General features: G+C 38.4%; 23 non-coding genes across 23 annotated transcripts; 14 read left to right on the top strand and 9 right to left on the bottom strand.

Annotated features, from left to right (window-relative positions):
• Window positions 1-1,477: 1,477 nt before the first annotated feature.
• trnar-ucg (transfer RNA arginine (anticodon UCG)) lies at window positions 1,478-1,550 on the bottom strand. The gene has a single exon. It is a non-coding gene; the product is annotated as a tRNA-Arg (tRNA).
• Window positions 1,551-1,813: 263 nt separating this feature from the next.
• Window positions 1,814-1,887, top strand: trnai-aau (transfer RNA isoleucine (anticodon AAU)). Its single transcript has one exon. It is a non-coding gene; the product is annotated as a tRNA-Ile (tRNA).
• A 1,834-nt stretch (window positions 1,888-3,721) lies between these two features.
• On the bottom strand, window positions 3,722-3,794 carry trnar-ucg (transfer RNA arginine (anticodon UCG)). The gene has a single exon. It is a non-coding gene; the product is annotated as a tRNA-Arg (tRNA).
• A 263-nt stretch (window positions 3,795-4,057) lies between these two features.
• On the top strand, window positions 4,058-4,131 carry trnai-aau (transfer RNA isoleucine (anticodon AAU)). Its single transcript has one exon. It is a non-coding gene; the product is annotated as a tRNA-Ile (tRNA).
• Window positions 4,132-5,469: 1,338 nt separating this feature from the next.
• Window positions 5,470-5,542, bottom strand: trnar-ucg (transfer RNA arginine (anticodon UCG)). Its single transcript has one exon. It is a non-coding gene; the product is annotated as a tRNA-Arg (tRNA).
• A 263-nt stretch (window positions 5,543-5,805) lies between these two features.
• Window positions 5,806-5,879, top strand: trnai-aau (transfer RNA isoleucine (anticodon AAU)). The gene has a single exon. It is a non-coding gene; the product is annotated as a tRNA-Ile (tRNA).
• Window positions 5,880-6,301: 422 nt separating this feature from the next.
• Window positions 6,302-6,375, top strand: trnai-aau (transfer RNA isoleucine (anticodon AAU)). Its single transcript has one exon. It is a non-coding gene; the product is annotated as a tRNA-Ile (tRNA).
• An 841-nt stretch (window positions 6,376-7,216) lies between these two features.
• trnar-ucg (transfer RNA arginine (anticodon UCG)) lies at window positions 7,217-7,289 on the bottom strand. The gene has a single exon. It is a non-coding gene; the product is annotated as a tRNA-Arg (tRNA).
• Window positions 7,290-7,552: 263 nt separating this feature from the next.
• On the top strand, window positions 7,553-7,626 carry trnai-aau (transfer RNA isoleucine (anticodon AAU)). The gene has a single exon. It is a non-coding gene; the product is annotated as a tRNA-Ile (tRNA).
• A 422-nt stretch (window positions 7,627-8,048) lies between these two features.
• Window positions 8,049-8,122, top strand: trnai-aau (transfer RNA isoleucine (anticodon AAU)). Its single transcript has one exon. It is a non-coding gene; the product is annotated as a tRNA-Ile (tRNA).
• Window positions 8,123-8,963: 841 nt separating this feature from the next.
• trnar-ucg (transfer RNA arginine (anticodon UCG)) lies at window positions 8,964-9,036 on the bottom strand. Its single transcript has one exon. It is a non-coding gene; the product is annotated as a tRNA-Arg (tRNA).
• Window positions 9,037-9,299: 263 nt separating this feature from the next.
• Window positions 9,300-9,373, top strand: trnai-aau (transfer RNA isoleucine (anticodon AAU)). The gene has a single exon. It is a non-coding gene; the product is annotated as a tRNA-Ile (tRNA).
• A 1,033-nt stretch (window positions 9,374-10,406) lies between these two features.
• On the bottom strand, window positions 10,407-10,479 carry trnar-ucg (transfer RNA arginine (anticodon UCG)). Its single transcript has one exon. It is a non-coding gene; the product is annotated as a tRNA-Arg (tRNA).
• Window positions 10,480-10,740: 261 nt separating this feature from the next.
• Window positions 10,741-10,814, top strand: trnai-aau (transfer RNA isoleucine (anticodon AAU)). The gene has a single exon. It is a non-coding gene; the product is annotated as a tRNA-Ile (tRNA).
• A 422-nt stretch (window positions 10,815-11,236) lies between these two features.
• On the top strand, window positions 11,237-11,310 carry trnai-aau (transfer RNA isoleucine (anticodon AAU)). Its single transcript has one exon. It is a non-coding gene; the product is annotated as a tRNA-Ile (tRNA).
• Window positions 11,311-11,656: 346 nt separating this feature from the next.
• trnar-ucg (transfer RNA arginine (anticodon UCG)) lies at window positions 11,657-11,729 on the bottom strand. The gene has a single exon. It is a non-coding gene; the product is annotated as a tRNA-Arg (tRNA).
• A 263-nt stretch (window positions 11,730-11,992) lies between these two features.
• Window positions 11,993-12,066, top strand: trnai-aau (transfer RNA isoleucine (anticodon AAU)). The gene has a single exon. It is a non-coding gene; the product is annotated as a tRNA-Ile (tRNA).
• A 918-nt stretch (window positions 12,067-12,984) lies between these two features.
• Window positions 12,985-13,058, top strand: trnai-aau (transfer RNA isoleucine (anticodon AAU)). The gene has a single exon. It is a non-coding gene; the product is annotated as a tRNA-Ile (tRNA).
• Window positions 13,059-13,480: 422 nt separating this feature from the next.
• On the top strand, window positions 13,481-13,554 carry trnai-aau (transfer RNA isoleucine (anticodon AAU)). Its single transcript has one exon. It is a non-coding gene; the product is annotated as a tRNA-Ile (tRNA).
• A 422-nt stretch (window positions 13,555-13,976) lies between these two features.
• trnai-aau (transfer RNA isoleucine (anticodon AAU)) lies at window positions 13,977-14,050 on the top strand. The gene has a single exon. It is a non-coding gene; the product is annotated as a tRNA-Ile (tRNA).
• Window positions 14,051-14,396: 346 nt separating this feature from the next.
• Window positions 14,397-14,469, bottom strand: trnar-ucg (transfer RNA arginine (anticodon UCG)). The gene has a single exon. It is a non-coding gene; the product is annotated as a tRNA-Arg (tRNA).
• Window positions 14,470-15,228: 759 nt separating this feature from the next.
• On the top strand, window positions 15,229-15,302 carry trnai-aau (transfer RNA isoleucine (anticodon AAU)). Its single transcript has one exon. It is a non-coding gene; the product is annotated as a tRNA-Ile (tRNA).
• Window positions 15,303-15,648: 346 nt separating this feature from the next.
• On the bottom strand, window positions 15,649-15,721 carry trnar-ucg (transfer RNA arginine (anticodon UCG)). The gene has a single exon. It is a non-coding gene; the product is annotated as a tRNA-Arg (tRNA).
• Window positions 15,722-16,250: the final 529 nt, after the last annotated feature.

Genomic DNA, 16,250 nt, shown 5'->3' with positions numbered 1-16,250 from the left:
ACTGTTGTTCACCCTGTGCAGATGAACACTGGAAAATAAATGGAGTTGATCCTCACTATATATGTGGCCGGTTAGCTCAGATGGTCAGAGAGTGGTGCTAATAACGCCAAGGTCATGGGTTCAAGCCCCATACTGGCCAGTTGTTTGTAACAGATGCAAAGCCATTTCACGAAAGCTTCTCTAAATAATGGATGTCAGGAAGATTGCTCACTTGGTGAAATATCCAGCATGGACTGAATTCTGAATGCACCTGTTTGGTGTTCTCTAACTATTATTGCCTGTGTCCTTTCCAAGTTGTGAACAATAACATGATAATTTAAAGCACAAGGGGTCTTGAACCCCTGAGATATGGAATAGAAAAGCAACTTAATACATTAAGATTTGTTTTTGTCTTAGTCAATTGTTGGAGTTTTTTTTTTCATTGTGTGTACACCACATCCAGCATTTCAGTTTTTACTTAAAGCTATATACTGTTGATATTTGTTACTGCACTTCCACTGTTGTTCACCCTGTGCAGATGAACACTGGAAAATAAATGGAGTTGATCCTCACTATATACGTGGCTGGATAGCTCAGATGGTCAGAGCGTGGTGCTAATAACGCCAAGGTCATGGGTTCAAACCCCATACTGGCCATTTTTCTGTAACAGTGGCAATGCCATTTCACAAAAGCTTCCCTGAATTATGGATGTCAGGAAGATTGCTCACTTGGTGAAATATCCAGCATGGACTGAATTATAAATGCACCTGTTTGGTGTCCTCTAACTATTATTGCCTGTGTCCTTTCCAAGTTGTGAACAATAACATGATAATTTAAAGCACAAGGGGTCTTGAACCCCTGAGATATGGAATAGACAAGCAACTTAATACATTAAGATTTGTTTTTGTCTTAGTCAATTGTTGGAGTTTTTTTTTTCATTGTGTGTACACCACATCCAGCATTTCAGTTTTTACTTAAAGCTATATACTGTTGATATTTGTTACTGCACTTCCACTGTTGTTCACCCTGTGCAGATGAACACTGGAAAATAAATGGAGTTGATCCTCACTATATACGTGGCCTTTTAGCTCAGATGGTCAGAGCGTGGTGCTAATAACGCGAAGGTCATGGGTTCAAGCCCCATACTGGCCAGTTGTTTGTAACAGATGCAAAGCCATTTCACGAAAGCTTCTCTAAATAATGGATGTCAGGAAGATTGCTCACTTGGTGAAATATCCAGCATGGACTGAATTCTAACTGCACCTGTTTCTTCACTAACTATTATTGCCTGTATCCTCTCCAAGTTGTGAACAACAATAATATGATAGTTTAAAGCAAAAGGTGTCTTGAACCCCTGAGATATGGAATAGAAAAGCACTTCATACAGTATGACTTGTTTTGGTGTGAAGGATTTGTCATTGTGTGTAGACCACATATAGCATTTCAGTTTTTTCTTAAGGCACTACACTTTAGATATTTTTGTAAATTGAGGGACTTTCAACCACGAAGGGACTCGAACCCTCAATCTTCTGATTCGAAGTCAGACGCCTTGTCCATTAGGCCACGTGGTCTTAGTTCTCTCATGTAAGGTTGAACTCATCGAGATCCAATCATTTATAAAAGCTTCTCTGAATTAAAATACTTGGCCGAAAGATTGTTCTATGAAATATCTTACTTTATTGAAGTTTTTTTTTTTAACAATGTGTATGTGTACTAAATATCCAAAAAACGCATAATGACTCATTCACCTAATCGTACTGCACTTCTACTGTTGTTTTCCCTGTGCAAAATGATCACTGGAATAAAAAATGGAGTCTATCCTCACTCTATAAATGGCCGGTTAGCTCAGATGGTCAGAGCGTGGTGCTAATAACGCCAAGGTCATGGGTTCAAGCCCCATACTGGCCAGTTGTTTGTAACAGATGCAAAGCCATTTCACGAAAGCTTCTCTAAATAATGGATGTCAGGAAGATTGCTCACTTGGTGAAATATCCAGCATGGACTGAATTCTGAATGCACCTGTTTGGTGTTCTCTAACTATTATTGCCTGTGTCCTTTCTAAGTTGTGAACAATAACATGATAATTTAAAGCACAAGGGGTCTTGAACCCCTGAGATATGGAATAGAAAAGCAACTTAATACATTAAGATTTGTTTTTGTCTTAGTCAATTGTTGGAGTTTTTTTTTTCATTGTGTGTTCACCACATCCAGCATTTCAGTTTTTACTTAAAGCTATATACTGTTGATATTTGTTACTGCACTTCCACTGTTGTTCACCCTGTGCAGATGAACACTGGAAAATAAATGGAGTTGATCCTCACTATATATGTGGCCGGTTAGCTCAGATGGTCAGAGAGTGGTGCTAATAACGCCAAGGTCATGGGTTCAAGCCCCATACTGGCCAGTTGTTTGTAACAGATGCAAAGCCATTTCACGAAAGCTTCTCTAAATAATGGATGTCAGGAAGATTGCTCACTTGGTGAAATATCCAGCATGGACTGAATTCTGAATGCACCTGTTTGGTGTTCTCTAACTATTATTGCCTGTGTCCTTTCCAAGTTGTGAACAATAACATGATAATTTAAAGCACAAGGGGTCTTGAACCCCTGAGATATGGAATAGAAAAGCAACTTAATACATTAAGATTTGTTTTTGTCTTAGTCAATTGTTGGAGTTTTTTTTTTCATTGTGTGTACACCACATCCAGCATTTCAGTTTTTACTTAAAGCTATATACTGTTGATATTTGTTACTGCACTTCCACTGTTGTTCACCCTGTGCAGATGAACACTGGAAAATAAATGGAGTTGATCCTCACTATATACGTGGCTGGATAGCTCAGATGGTCAGAGCGTGGTGCTAATAACGCCAAGGTCATGGGTTCAAACCCCATACTGGCCATTTTTCTGTAACAGTGGCAATGCCATTTCACAAAAGCTTCCCTGAATTATGGATGTCAGGAAGATTGCTCACTTGGTGAAATATCCAGCATGGACTGAATTATAAATGCACCTGTTTGGTGTCCTCTAACTATTATTGCCTGTGTCCTTTCCAAGTTGTGAACAATAACATGATAATTTAAAGCACAAGGGGTCTTGAACCCCTGAGATATGGAATAGAAAAGCAACTTAATACATTAAGATTTGTTTTTGTCTTAGTCAATTGTTGGAGTTTTTTTTTTCATTGTGTGTACACCACATCCAGCATTTCAGTTTTTACTTAAAGCTATATACTGTTGATATTTGTTACTGCACTTCCACTGTTGTTCACCCTGTGCAGATGAACACTGGAAAATAAATGGAGTTGATCCTCACTATATACGTGGCCGGTTAGCTCAGATGGTCAGAGCGTGGTGCTAATAAAGCCAAGGTCATGGGTTCAAGCCCCATACTGGCCAGTTGTTTGTAACAGATGCAAAGCCATTTCACGAAAGCTTCTCTAAATAATGGATGTCAGGAAGATTGCTCACTTGGTGAAATATCCAGCATGGACTGAATTCTAACTGCACCTGTTTCTTCACTAACTATTATTGCCTGTATCCTCTCCAAGTTGTGAACAACAATAATATGCTAGTTTAAAGCAAAAGTTGTCTTGAACCCCTGAGATATGGAATAGAAAAGCACTTCATACAGTATGACTTGTTTTGGTGTGAAGGATTTGTCATTGTGTGTAGACCACATATAGCATTTCAGTTTTTTCTTAAGGCACTACACTTTAGATATTTTTGTAAATTGAGGGACTTTCAACCACGAAGGGACTCGAACCCTCAATCTTCTGATTCGAAGTCAGACGCCTTGTCCATTAGGCCACGTGGTCTTAGTTCTCTCATGTAAGGTTGAACTCATCGAGATCCAATCATTTATAAAAGCTTCTCTGAATTAAAATACTTGGCCGAAAGATTGTTCTATGAAATATCTTACTTTATTGAAGTTTTTTTTTTTAACAATGTGTATGTGTACTAAATATCCAAAAAACGCATAATGACTCATTCACCTAATCGTACTGCACTTCTACTGTTGTTTTCCCTGTGCAAAATGATCACTGGAATAAAAAATGGAGTCTATCCTCACTCTATATGTGGCCGGTTAGCTCAGATGGTCAGAGCGTGGTGCTAATAACGCCAAGGTCATGGGTTCAAGCCCCATACTGGCCAGTTGTTTGTAACAGATGCAAAGCCATTTCACGAAAGCTTCTCTAAATAATGGATGTCAGGAAGATTGCTCACTTGGTGAAATATCCAGCATGGACTGAATTCTGAATGCACCTGTTTGGTGTTCTCTAACTATTATTGCCTGTGTCCTTTCTAAGTTGTGAACAATAACATGATAATTTAAAGCACAAGGGGTCTTGAACCCCTGAGATATGGAATAGAAAAGCAACTTAATACATTAAGATTTGTTTTTGTCTTAGTCAATTGTTGGAGTTTTTTTTTTCATTGTGTGTTCACCACATCCAGCATTTCAGTTTTTACTTAAAGCTATATACTGTTGATATTTGTTACTGCACTTCCACTGTTGTTCACCCTGTGCAGATGAACACTGGAAAATAAATGGAGTTGATCCTCACTATATATGTGGCCGGTTAGCTCAGATGGTCAGAGAGTGGTGCTAATAACGCCAAGGTCATGGGTTCAAGCCCCATACTGGCCAGTTGTTTGTAACAGATGCAAAGCCATTTCACGAAAGCTTCCCTGAATTATGGATGTCAGGAAGATTGCTCACTTGGTGAAATATCCAGCATGGACTGAATTATAAATGCACCTGTTTGGTGTTCTCTAACTATTATTGCCTGTGTCCTTTCCAAGTTGTGAACAATAACATGATAATTTAAAGCACAAGGGGTCTTGAACCCCTGAGATATGGAATAGAAAAGCAACTTAATACATTAAGATTTGTTTTTGTCTTAGTCAATTGTTGGAGTTTTTTTTTTCATTGTGTGTACACCACATCCAGCATTTCAGTTTTTACTTAAAGCTATATACTGTTGATATTTGTTACTGCACTTCCACTGTTGTTCACCCTGTGCAGATGAACACTGGAAAATAAATGGAGTTGATCTTCACTATATACGTGGCCTGTTAGCTCAGATGGTCAGAGCGTGGTGCTAATAACGCGAAGGTCATGGGTTCAAGCCCCATACTGGCCAGTTGTTTGTAACAGATGCAAAGCCATTTCACGAAAGCTTCTCTAAATAATGGATGTCAGGAAGATTGCTCACTTGGTGAAATATCCAGCATGGACTGAATTCTAACTGCACCTGTTTCTTCACTAACTATTATTGCCTGTATCCTCTCCAAGTTGTGAACAACAATAATATGATAGTTTAAAGCAAAAGGTGTCTTGAACCCCTGAGATATGGAATAGAAAAGCACTTCATACAGTATGACTTGTTTTGGTGTGAAGGATTTGTCATTGTGTGTAGACCACATATAGCATTTCAGTTTTTTCTTAAGGCACTACACTTTAGATATTTTTGTAAATTGAGGGACTTTCAACCACGAAGGGACTCGAACCCTCAATCTTCTGATTCGAAGTCAGACGCCTTGTCCATTAGGCCACGTGGTCTTAGTTCTCTCATGTAAGGTTGAACTCATCGAGATCCAATCATTTATAAAAGCTTCTCTGAATTAAAATACTTGGCCGAAAGATTGTTCTATGAAATATCTTACTTTATTGAAGTTTTTTTTTTTAACAATGTGTATGTGTACTAAATATCCAAAAAACGCATAATGACTCATTCACCTAATCGTACTGCACTTCTACTGTTGTTTTCCCTGTGCAAAATGATCACTGGAATAAAAAATGGAGTCTATCCTCACTCTATATGTGGCCGGTTAGCTCAGATGGTCAGAGCGTGGTGCTAATAACGCCAAGGTCATGGGTTCAAGCCCCATACTGGCCAGTTGTTTGTAACAGATGCAAAGCCATTTCACGAAAGCTTCTCTAAATAATGGATGTCAGGAAGATTGCTCACTTGGTGAAATATCCAGCATGGACTGAATTCTGAATGCACCTGTTTGGTGTTCTCTAACTATTATTGCCTGTGTCCTTTCCAAGTTGTGAACAATAACATGATAATTTAAAGCACAAGGGGTCTTGAACCCCTGAGATATGGAATAGAAAAGCAACTTAATACATTAAGATTTGTTTTTGTCTTAGTCAATTGTTGGAGTTTTTTTTTTCATTGTGTGTACACCACATCCAGCATTTCAGTTTTTACTTAAAGCTATATACTGTTGATATTTGTTACTGCACTTCCACTGTTGTTCACCCTGTGCAGATGAACACTGGAAAATAAATGGAGTTGATCCTCACTATATACGTGGCTGGTTAGCTCAGATGGTCAGAGCGTGGTGCTAATAACGCCAAGGTCATGGGTTCAAACCCCATACTGGCCATTTTTCTGTAACAGTGGCAATGCCATTTCACAAAGCTTCCCTGAATTATGGATGTCAGGAAGATTGCTCACTTGGTGAAATATCCAGCATGGACTGAATTATAAATGCACCTGTTTGGTGTTCTCTAACTATTATTGCCTGTGTCCTTTCCAAGTTGTGAACAATAACATGATAATTTAAAGCACAAGGGGTCTTGAACCCCTGAGATATGGAATAGAAAAGCAACTTAATACATTAAGATTTGTTTTTGTCTTAGTCAATTGTTGGAGTTTTTTTTTTCATTGTGTGTACACCACATCCAGCATTTCAGTTTTTACTTAAAGCTATATACTGTTGATATTTGTTACTGCACTTCCACTGTTGTTCACCCTGTGCAGATGAACACTGGAAAATAAATGGAGTTGATCTTCACTATATACGTGGCCTGTTAGCTCAGATGGTCAGAGCGTGGTGCTAATAACGCGAAGGTCATGGGTTCAAGCCCCATACTGGCCAGTTGTTTGTAACAGATGCAAAGCCATTTCACGAAAGCTTCTCTAAATAATGGATGTCAGGAAGATTGCTCACTTGGTGAAATATCCAGCATGGACTGAATTCTAACTGCACCTGTTTCTTCACTAACTATTATTGCCTGTATCCTCTCCAAGTTGTGAACAACAATAATATGATAGTTTAAAGCAAAAGGTGTCTTGAACCCCTGAGATATGGAATAGAAAAGCACTTCATACAGTATGACTTGTTTTGGTGTGAAGGATTTGTCATTGTGTGTAGACCACATATAGCATTTCAGTTTTTTCTTAAGGCACTACACTTTAGATATTTTTGTAAATTGAGGGACTTTCAACCACGAAGGGACTCGAACCCTCAATCTTCTGATTCGAAGTCAGACGCCTTGTCCATTAGGCCACGTGGTCTTAGTTCTCTCATGTAAGGTTGAACTCATCGAGATCCAATCATTTATAAAAGCTTCTCTGAATTAAAATACTTGGCCGAAAGATTGTTCTATGAAATATCTTACTTTATTGAAGTTTTTTTTTTTAACAATGTGTATGTGTACTAAATATCCAAAAAACGCATAATGACTCATTCACCTAATCGTACTGCACTTCTACTGTTGTTTTCCCTGTGCAAAATGATCACTGGAATAAAAAATGGAGTCTATCCTCACTCTATAAATGGCCGGTTAGCTCAGATGGTCAGAGCGTGGTGCTAATAACGCCAAGGTCATGGGTTCAAGCCCCATACTGGCCAGTTGTTTGTAACAGATGCAAAGCCATTTCACGAAAGCTTCTCTAAATAATGGATGTCAGGAAGATTGCTCACTTGGTGAAATATCCAGCATGGACTGAATTCTGAATGCACCTGTTTGGTGTTCTCTAACTATTATTGCCTGTGTCCTTTCCAAGTTGTGAACAATAACATGATAATTTAAAGCACAAGGGGTCTTGAACCCCTGAGATATGGAATAGAAAAGCAACTTAATACATTAAGATTTGTTTTTGTCTTAGTCAATTGTTGGAGTTTTTTTTTTCATTGTGTGTACACCACATCCAGCATTTCAGTTTTTACTTAAAGCTATATACTGTTGATATTTGTTACTGCACTTCCACTGTTGTTCACCCTGTGCAGATGAACACTGGAAAATAAATGGAGTTGATCCTCACTATATACGTGGCTGGTTAGCTCAGATGGTCAGAGCGTGGTGCTAATAACGCCAAGGTCATGGGTTCAAACCCCATACTGGCCATTTTTCTGTAACAGTGGCAATGCCATTTCACAAAGCTTCCCTGAATTATGGATGTCAGGAAGATTGCTCACTTGGTGAAATATCCAGCATGGACTGAATTATAAATGCACCTGTTTGGTGTTCTCTAACTATTATTGCCTGTGTCCTTTCCAAGTTGTGAACAATAACATGATAATTTAAAGCACAAGGGGTCTTGAACCCCTGAGATATGGAATAGAAAAGCAACTTAATACATTAAGATTTGTTTTTGTCTTAGTCAATTGTTGGAGTTTTTTTTTTCATTGTGTGTACACCACATCCAGCATTTCAGTTTTTACTTAAAGCTATATACTGTTGATATTTGTTACTGCACTTCCACTGTTGTTCACCCTGTGCAGATGAACACTGGAAAATAAATGGAGTTGATCTTCACTATATACGTGGCCTGTTAGCTCAGATGGTCAGAGCGTGGTGCTAATAACGCGAAGGTCATGGGTTCAAGCCCCATACTGGCCAGTTGTTTGTAACAGATGCAAAGCCATTTCACGAAAGCTTCTCTAAATAATGGATGTCAGGAAGATTGCTCACTTGGTGAAATATCCAGCATGGACTGAATTCTAACTGCACCTGTTTCTTCACTAACTATTATTGCCTGTATCCTCTCCAAGTTGTGAACAACAATAATATGATAGTTTAAAGCAAAAGGTGTCTTGAACCCCTGAGATATGGAATAGAAAAGCACTTCATACAGTATGACTTGTTTTGGTGTGAAGGATTTGTCATTGTGTGTAGACCACATATAGCATTTCAGTTTTTTCTTAAGGCACTACACTTTAGATATTTTTGTAAATTGAGGGACTTTCAACCACGAAGGGACTCGAACCCTCAATCTTCTGATTCGAAGTCAGACGCCTTGTCCATTAGGCCACGTGGTCTTAGTTCTCTCATGTAAGGTTGAACTCATCGAGATCCAATCATTTATAAAAGCTTCTCTGAATTAATATACTTGGCCGAAAGATTGTTCTATGAAATATCTTACTTTATTGAAGTTTTTTTTTTTAACAATGTGTATGTGTACTAAATATCCAAAAAACGCATAATGACTCATTCACCTAATCGTACTGCACTTCTACTGTTGTTTTCCCTGTGCAAAATGATCACTGGAATAAAAAATGGAGTCTATCCTCACTCTATAAATGGCCGGTTAGCTCAGATGGTCAGAGCGTGGTGCTAATAACGCCAAGGTCATGGGTTCAAGCCCCATACTGGCCAGTTGTTTGTAACAGATGCAAAGCCATTTCACGAAAGCTTCTCTAAATAATGGATGTCAGGAAGATTGCTCACTTGGTGAAATATCCAGCATGGACTGAATTCTGAATGCACCTGTTTGGTGTTCTCTAACTATTATTGCCTGTGTCCTTTCTAAGTTGTGAACAATAACATGATAATTTAAAGCACAAGGGGTCTTGAACCCCTGAGATATGGAATAGAAAAGCAACTTAATACATTAAGATTTGTTTTTGTCTTAGTCAATTGTTGGAGTTTTTTTTTTCATTGTGTGTTCACCACATCCAGCATTTCAGTTTTTACTTAAAGCTATATACTGTTGATATTTGTTACTGCACTTCCACTGTTGTTCACCCTGTGCAGATGAACACTGGAAAATAAATGGAGTTGATCCTCACTATATACGTGGCCTGTTAGCTCAGATGGTCAGAGCGTGGTGCTAATAACGCGAAGGTCATGTGTTCAAGCCCCATACTGGCCAGTTGTTTGTAACAGATGCAAAGCCATTTCACGAAAGCTTCTCTAAATAATGGATGTCAGGAAGATTGCTCACTTGGTGAAATATCCAGCATGGACTGAATTCTGAATGCACCTGTTTGGTGTTCTCTAACTATTATTGCCTGTGTCCTTTCCAAGTTGTGAACAATAACATGATAATTTAAAGCACAAGGGGTCTTGAACCCCTGAGATATGGAATAGAAAAGCAACTTAATACATTAAGATTTGTTTTTGTCTTAGTCAATTGTTGGAGTTTTTTTTTTCATTGTGTGTACACCACATCCAGCATTTCAGTTTTTACTTAAAGCTATATACTGTTGATATTTGTTACTGCACTTCCACTGTTGTTCACCCTGTGCAGATGAACACTGGAAAATAAATGGAGTTGATCCTCACTATATTCATACAGTATGACTTGTTTTGGTGTGAAGGATTTGTCATTGTGTGTAGACCACATATAGCATTTCAGTTTTTTCTTAAGGCACTACACTTTAGATATTTTTGTAAATTGAGGGACTTTCAACCACGAAGGGACTCGAACCCTGAATCTTCTGATTCGAAGTCAGACGCCTTGTCCATTAGGCCACGTGGTCTTAGTTCTCTCATGTAAGGTTGGACTCATCGAGATCCAATCATTTATAAAAGCTTCTCTGAATTAAAACACTTGGCCGAAAGATTGTTCTATGAAATATGTTACTTTATTGAAGTTTTTTTTTTTAACAATGTGTATGTGTACTAAATATCCAAAAAACGCATAATGACTCATTCACCTAATCGTACTGCACTTCTACTGTTGTTCAACCTGTGCAGATGAACACTGAAAAATAAATGGAGTTGATCCTCACTATATATGTGGCCGGTTAGCTCAGATGGTCAGAGCGTGGTGCTAATAACGCCAAGGTCATGGGTTCAAGCCCCATACTGGCCAGTTGTTTGTAACAGATGCAAAGCCATTTCACGAAAGCTTCTCTGAATTATGGATGTCAGGAAGATTGCTCACTTGGTGAAATATCCAGCATGGACTGAATTCTAAATGCACCTGTTTGGTGTTCTCTAACTATTATTGCCTGTGTCCTTTCCAAGTTGTGAACAATAACATGATAGTTTAAAGCACAAGGGGTCTTGAACCCCTGAGATATGGAATAGAAAAGCAACTTAATACATTAAGATTTGTTTTTGTCTTAGTCAATTGTTGGAGTTTTTTTTTTCATTGTGTGTACACGACATCCAGCATTTCAGTTTTTAATTAAAGCACTATACTGTTGATATTTGTTACTGCACTTCCACTGTTGTTCAACCTGTGCAGATGAACACTGAAAAATAAATGGAGTTGATCCTCACTATATATGTGGCCGGTTAGCTCAGATGGTCAGAGCGTGGTGCTAATAACGCCAAGGTCATGGGTTCAAGCCCCATACCGGCCAGTTGTTTGTAACAGATGCAAAGCCATTTCACGAAAGCTTCTCTAAATAATGGATGTCAGGAAGATTGCTCACTTGGTGAAATATCCAGCATGCACTGAATTCTAACTGCACCTGTTTCTTCACTAACTATTATTGCCTGTATCCTCTCCAAGTTGTGAACAACAATAATATGATAGTGTAAAGCAAAAGGTGTCTTGAACCCCTGAGATATGGAATAGAAAAGCAATTCATACAGTATGACTTGTTTTGGTGTGAAGGATTTGTCATTGTGTGTAGACCACATATAGCATTTCAGTTTTTTCTTAAGGCACTACACTTTAGATATTTTTGTAAATTGAGGGACTTTCAACCACGAAGGGACTCGAACCCTCAATCTTCTGATTCGAAGTCAGACGCCTTGTCCATTAGGCCACGTGGTCTTAGTTCTCTCATGTAAGGTTGAACTCATCGAGATCCAATCATTTATAAAAGCTTCTCTGAATTAAAATACTTGGCCGAAAGATTGTTCTATGAAATATCTTACTTTATTGAAGTTTTTTTTTTTAACCATGTGTATGTGTACTAAATATCCAAAAAACGCATAGTGACTCATTCACCTAATCGTACTGCACTTCTACTGTTGTTTTCCCTGTGCAAAATGATCACTGGAATAAAAAATGGAGTCTATCCTCACTCTATAAATGGCCGGTTAGCTCAGATGGTCAGAGCGTGGTGCTAATAACGCCAAGGTCATGGGATCAAACCCCATACTGGCCATTTTTCTGTTACAGTGGCAATGCCATTTCACAAAAGCTTCTCTGAATTATGGATGTCAGGAAGATTGCTCACTTGGTGAAATATCCAGCATGGACTGAATTCTGAATGCACCTGTTTGGTGTTCTCTAACTATTATTGCCTGTGTCCTTTCCAAGTTGTGAACAATAACATGATAATTTAAAGCACAAGGGGTCTTGAACCCCTGAGATATGGAATAGAAAAGCAACTTAATACATTAAGATTTGTTTTTGTCTTAGTCAATTGTTGGAGTTTTTTTTTTCATTGTGTGTACACCACATCCAGCATTTCAGTTTTTACTTAAAGCTATATACTGTTGATATTTGTTACTGCACTTCCACTGTTGTTCACCCTGTGCAGATGAACACTGGAAAATAAATGGAGTTGATCCTCACTATATACATGGCCGGTTAGCTCAGATGGTCAGAGCGTGGTGCTAATAACGCCAAGGTCATGGGTACAAGCCCCATACTGGCCAGTTGTTTGTAACAGATGCAAAGCCATTTCACGAAAGCTTCTCTAAATAATGGATGTCAGGAAGATTGCTCACTTGGTGAAATATCCAGCATGGACTGAATTCTGAATGCACCTGTTTGGTGTTCTCTAACTATTATTGCCTGTGTCCTTTCCAAGTTGTGAACAATAACATGATAATTTAAAGCACAAGGGGTCTTGAACCCCTGAGATATGGAATAGAAAAGCAACTTAATACATTAAGATTTGTTTTTGTCTTAGTCAATTGTTGGAGGGTTTTTTTTCATTGTGTGTACACCACATCCAGCATTTCAGTTTTTACTTAAAGCTATATACTGTTGATATTTGTTACTGCACTTCCACTGTTGTTCACCCTGTGCAGATGAACACTGGAAAATAAATGGAGTTGATCCTCACTATATACGTGGCCGGTTAGCTCAGATGGTCAGAGCGTGGTGCTAATAACGCCAAGGTCATGGGTTCAAACCCCATACTGACCATTTTTCTGTAACAGTGGCAATGCCATTTCACAAAAGCTTCTCTGAATTATGGATGTCAGGAAGATTGCTCACTTGGTGAAATATCCAGCATGGACTGAATTCTAAATGCACCTGTTTGGTGTTCTCTAACTATTATTGCCTGTGTCCTTTCCAAGTTGTGAACAATAATATGATAGTTTAAAGCACAAGGGGTCTTGAACCACTGAGATATGGAATAGAAAAGCAACTTAATACATTAAGATTTGTTTTGGTCTAAGTCAATGGTTGGAGTTTTTTTTTTCATTGTGTGTACACCACATCCAGCATTTCAGTTTTTACTTAAAGCACTATACTGTTGATATTTGTTACTGCACTTCAACTGTTGTTCAACCTGTGCAGATGAACACTGAAAAATAAATGGAGTTGATCCTCACTATATATGTGGCCGGTTAGCTCAGATGGTCAGAGCGTGGTGCTAATAACGCCAAGGTCATGGGTTCAAGCCCCATACTGGCCAGTTGTTTATAACAGATGCAAAGCCATTTCACGAAAGCTTCTCTGAATAATGAATGTCAGGAAGATTGCTCACTTGGTGAAATATCCAGCATGGATTGAATTCTGAATGCACCTGTTTGGTGTTCTCTAACTATTATTGCCTGTGTCCTTTCCAAGTTGTGAACAATAACATGATAATTTAAAGCACAAGGGGTCTTGAACCCCTGAGATATGGAATAGAAAAGCAACTTAATACATTAAGATTTGTTTTTGTCTTAGTCAATTGTTGGAGTTTTTTTTTTCATTGTGTGTACACCACATCCAGCATTTCAGTTTTTACTTAAAGCTATATACTGTTGATATTTGTTACTGCACTTCCACTGTTGTTCACCCTGTGCAGATGAACACTGGAAAATAAATGGAGTTGATCCTCACTATATACGTGGCCTGTTAGCTCAGATGGTCAGAGCGTGGTGCTAATAACGCCAAGGTCATGGGTTCAAGCCCCATACTGGCCAGTTGTTTGTAACAGATGCAAAGCCATTTCACGAAAGCTTCTCTAAATAATGGATGTCAGGAAGATTGCTCACTTGGTGAAATATCCAGCATGGACTGAATTCTAACTGCACCTGTTTCTTCACTAACTATTGTTGCCTGTATCCTCTCCAAGTTGTGAACAACAATAATATGATAGTTTAAAGCAAAAGGTGTCTTGAACCCCTGAGATATGGAATAGAAAAGCACTTCGTACAGTATGACTTGTTTTGGTGTGAAGGATTTGTCATTGTGTGTAGACCACATATAGCATTTCAGTTTTTTCTTAAGGCACTACACTTTAGATATTTTTGTAAATTGAGGGACTTTCAACCACGAAGGGACTCGAACCCTCAATCTTCTGATTCGAAGTCAGACGCCTTGTCCATTAGGCCACGTGGTCTTAGTTCTCTCATGTAAGGTTGAACTCATCGAGATCCAATCATTTATAAAAGCTTCTCTGAATTAAAATACTTGGCCGAAAGATTGTTCTATGAAATATCTTACTTTATTGAAGTTTTTTTTTTAAACAATGTGTATGTGTACTAAATATCCAAAAAACGCATAATGACTCATTCACCTAATCGTACTGCACTTCTACTGTTGTTTTCCCTGTGCAAAATGATCACTGGAATAAAAAATGGAGTCTATCCTCACTCTATAAATGGCCGGTTAGCTCAGATGGTCAGAGCGTAGTGCTAATAACGCCAAGGTCATTGGTTCAAACCCCATACTGGCCATTTTTCTGTAACAGTGGCAATGCCATTTCACAAAAGCTTCTCTGAATTATGGATGTCAGGAAGATTGCTCACTTGGTGAAATATCCAGCATGGACTGAATTCTAAATGCACCTGTTTGGTGTTCTCTTACTATTATTGCCTGTGTCCTTTCCAAGTTGTGAACAATAACATGATAGTTTAAAGCACAAGGGGTCTTGAACCCCTGAGATATGGAATAGAAAAGCAACTTAATACATTAAGATTTGTTTTTGTCTTAGTCAATTGTTGGAGTTTTTTTTTTCATTGTGTGTACACCACATCCAGCATTTCAGTTTTTACTTAAAGCACTATACTGTTGATATTTGTTACTGCACTTCCACTGTTGTTCAACCTGTGCAGATGAACACTGAAAAATAAATGGAGTTGATCCTCACTATATATGTGGCCGGTTAGCTCAGATGGTCAGAGCGTGGTGCTAATAACGCCAAGGTCATGGGTTCAAGCCCCATACTGGCCAGTTGTTTGTAACAGATGCAAAGCCATTTCACGAAAGCTTCTCTAAATAATGGATGTCAGGAAGATTGCTCACTTGGTGAAATATCCAGCATGGACTGAATTCTAACTGCACCTGTTTCTTCACTAACTATTATTGCCTGTATCCTCTCCAAGTTGTGAACAACAATAATATGATAGTTTAAAGCAAAAGGTGTCTTGAACCCCTGAGATATGGAATAGAAAAGCACTTCATACAGTATGACTTGTTTTGGTGTGAAGGATTTGTCATTGTGTGTAAAGCACATATAGCATTTCAGTTTTTTCTTAAGGCACTACACTTTAGATATTTTTGTAAATTGAGGGACTTTCAACCACGAAGGGACTCGAACCCTCAATCTTCTGATTCGAAGTCAGACGCCTTGTCCATTAGGCCACGTGGTCTTAGTTCTCTCATGTAAGGTTGAACTCATCGAGATCCAATCATTTATAAAAGCTTCTCTGAATTAAAATACTTGGCCGAAAGATTGTTCTATGAAATATCTTACTTTATTGAAGTTTTTTTTTTTAACAATGTGTATGTGTACTAAATATCCAAAAAACGCATAATGACTCATTCACCTAATCGTACTGCACTTCTACTGTTGTTTTCCCTGTGCAAAATGATCACTGGAATAAAAAATGGAGTCTATCCTCACTCTATAAATGGCCGGTTAGCTCAGATGGTCAGAGCGTAGTGCTAATAACGCCAAGGTCATTGGTTCAAACCCCATACTGGCCATTTTTCTGTAACAGTGGCAATGCCATTTCACAAAAGCTTTCTGAATTATGGATGTCAGGAAGATTGCTCACTTGGTGAAATATCCAGCATGGACTGAATTCTAAATGCACCTGTTTGGTGTTCTCTAACTATTATTGCCTGTGTCCTTTCCAAGTTGTGAACAATAACATGATAGTTTAAAGCACAAGGGGT

The sequence above is a fragment of the Pleuronectes platessa genome, chromosome 4 (assembly GCF_947347685.1).
Source record: "Pleuronectes platessa chromosome 4, fPlePla1.1, whole genome shotgun sequence".
NCBI lineage: Eukaryota > Metazoa > Chordata > Actinopteri > Pleuronectiformes > Pleuronectidae > Pleuronectes > Pleuronectes platessa.
The sequence above is the reverse complement of the archived record's forward strand: the minus strand, read 5'-3'. Positions and strand labels throughout refer to the sequence as shown.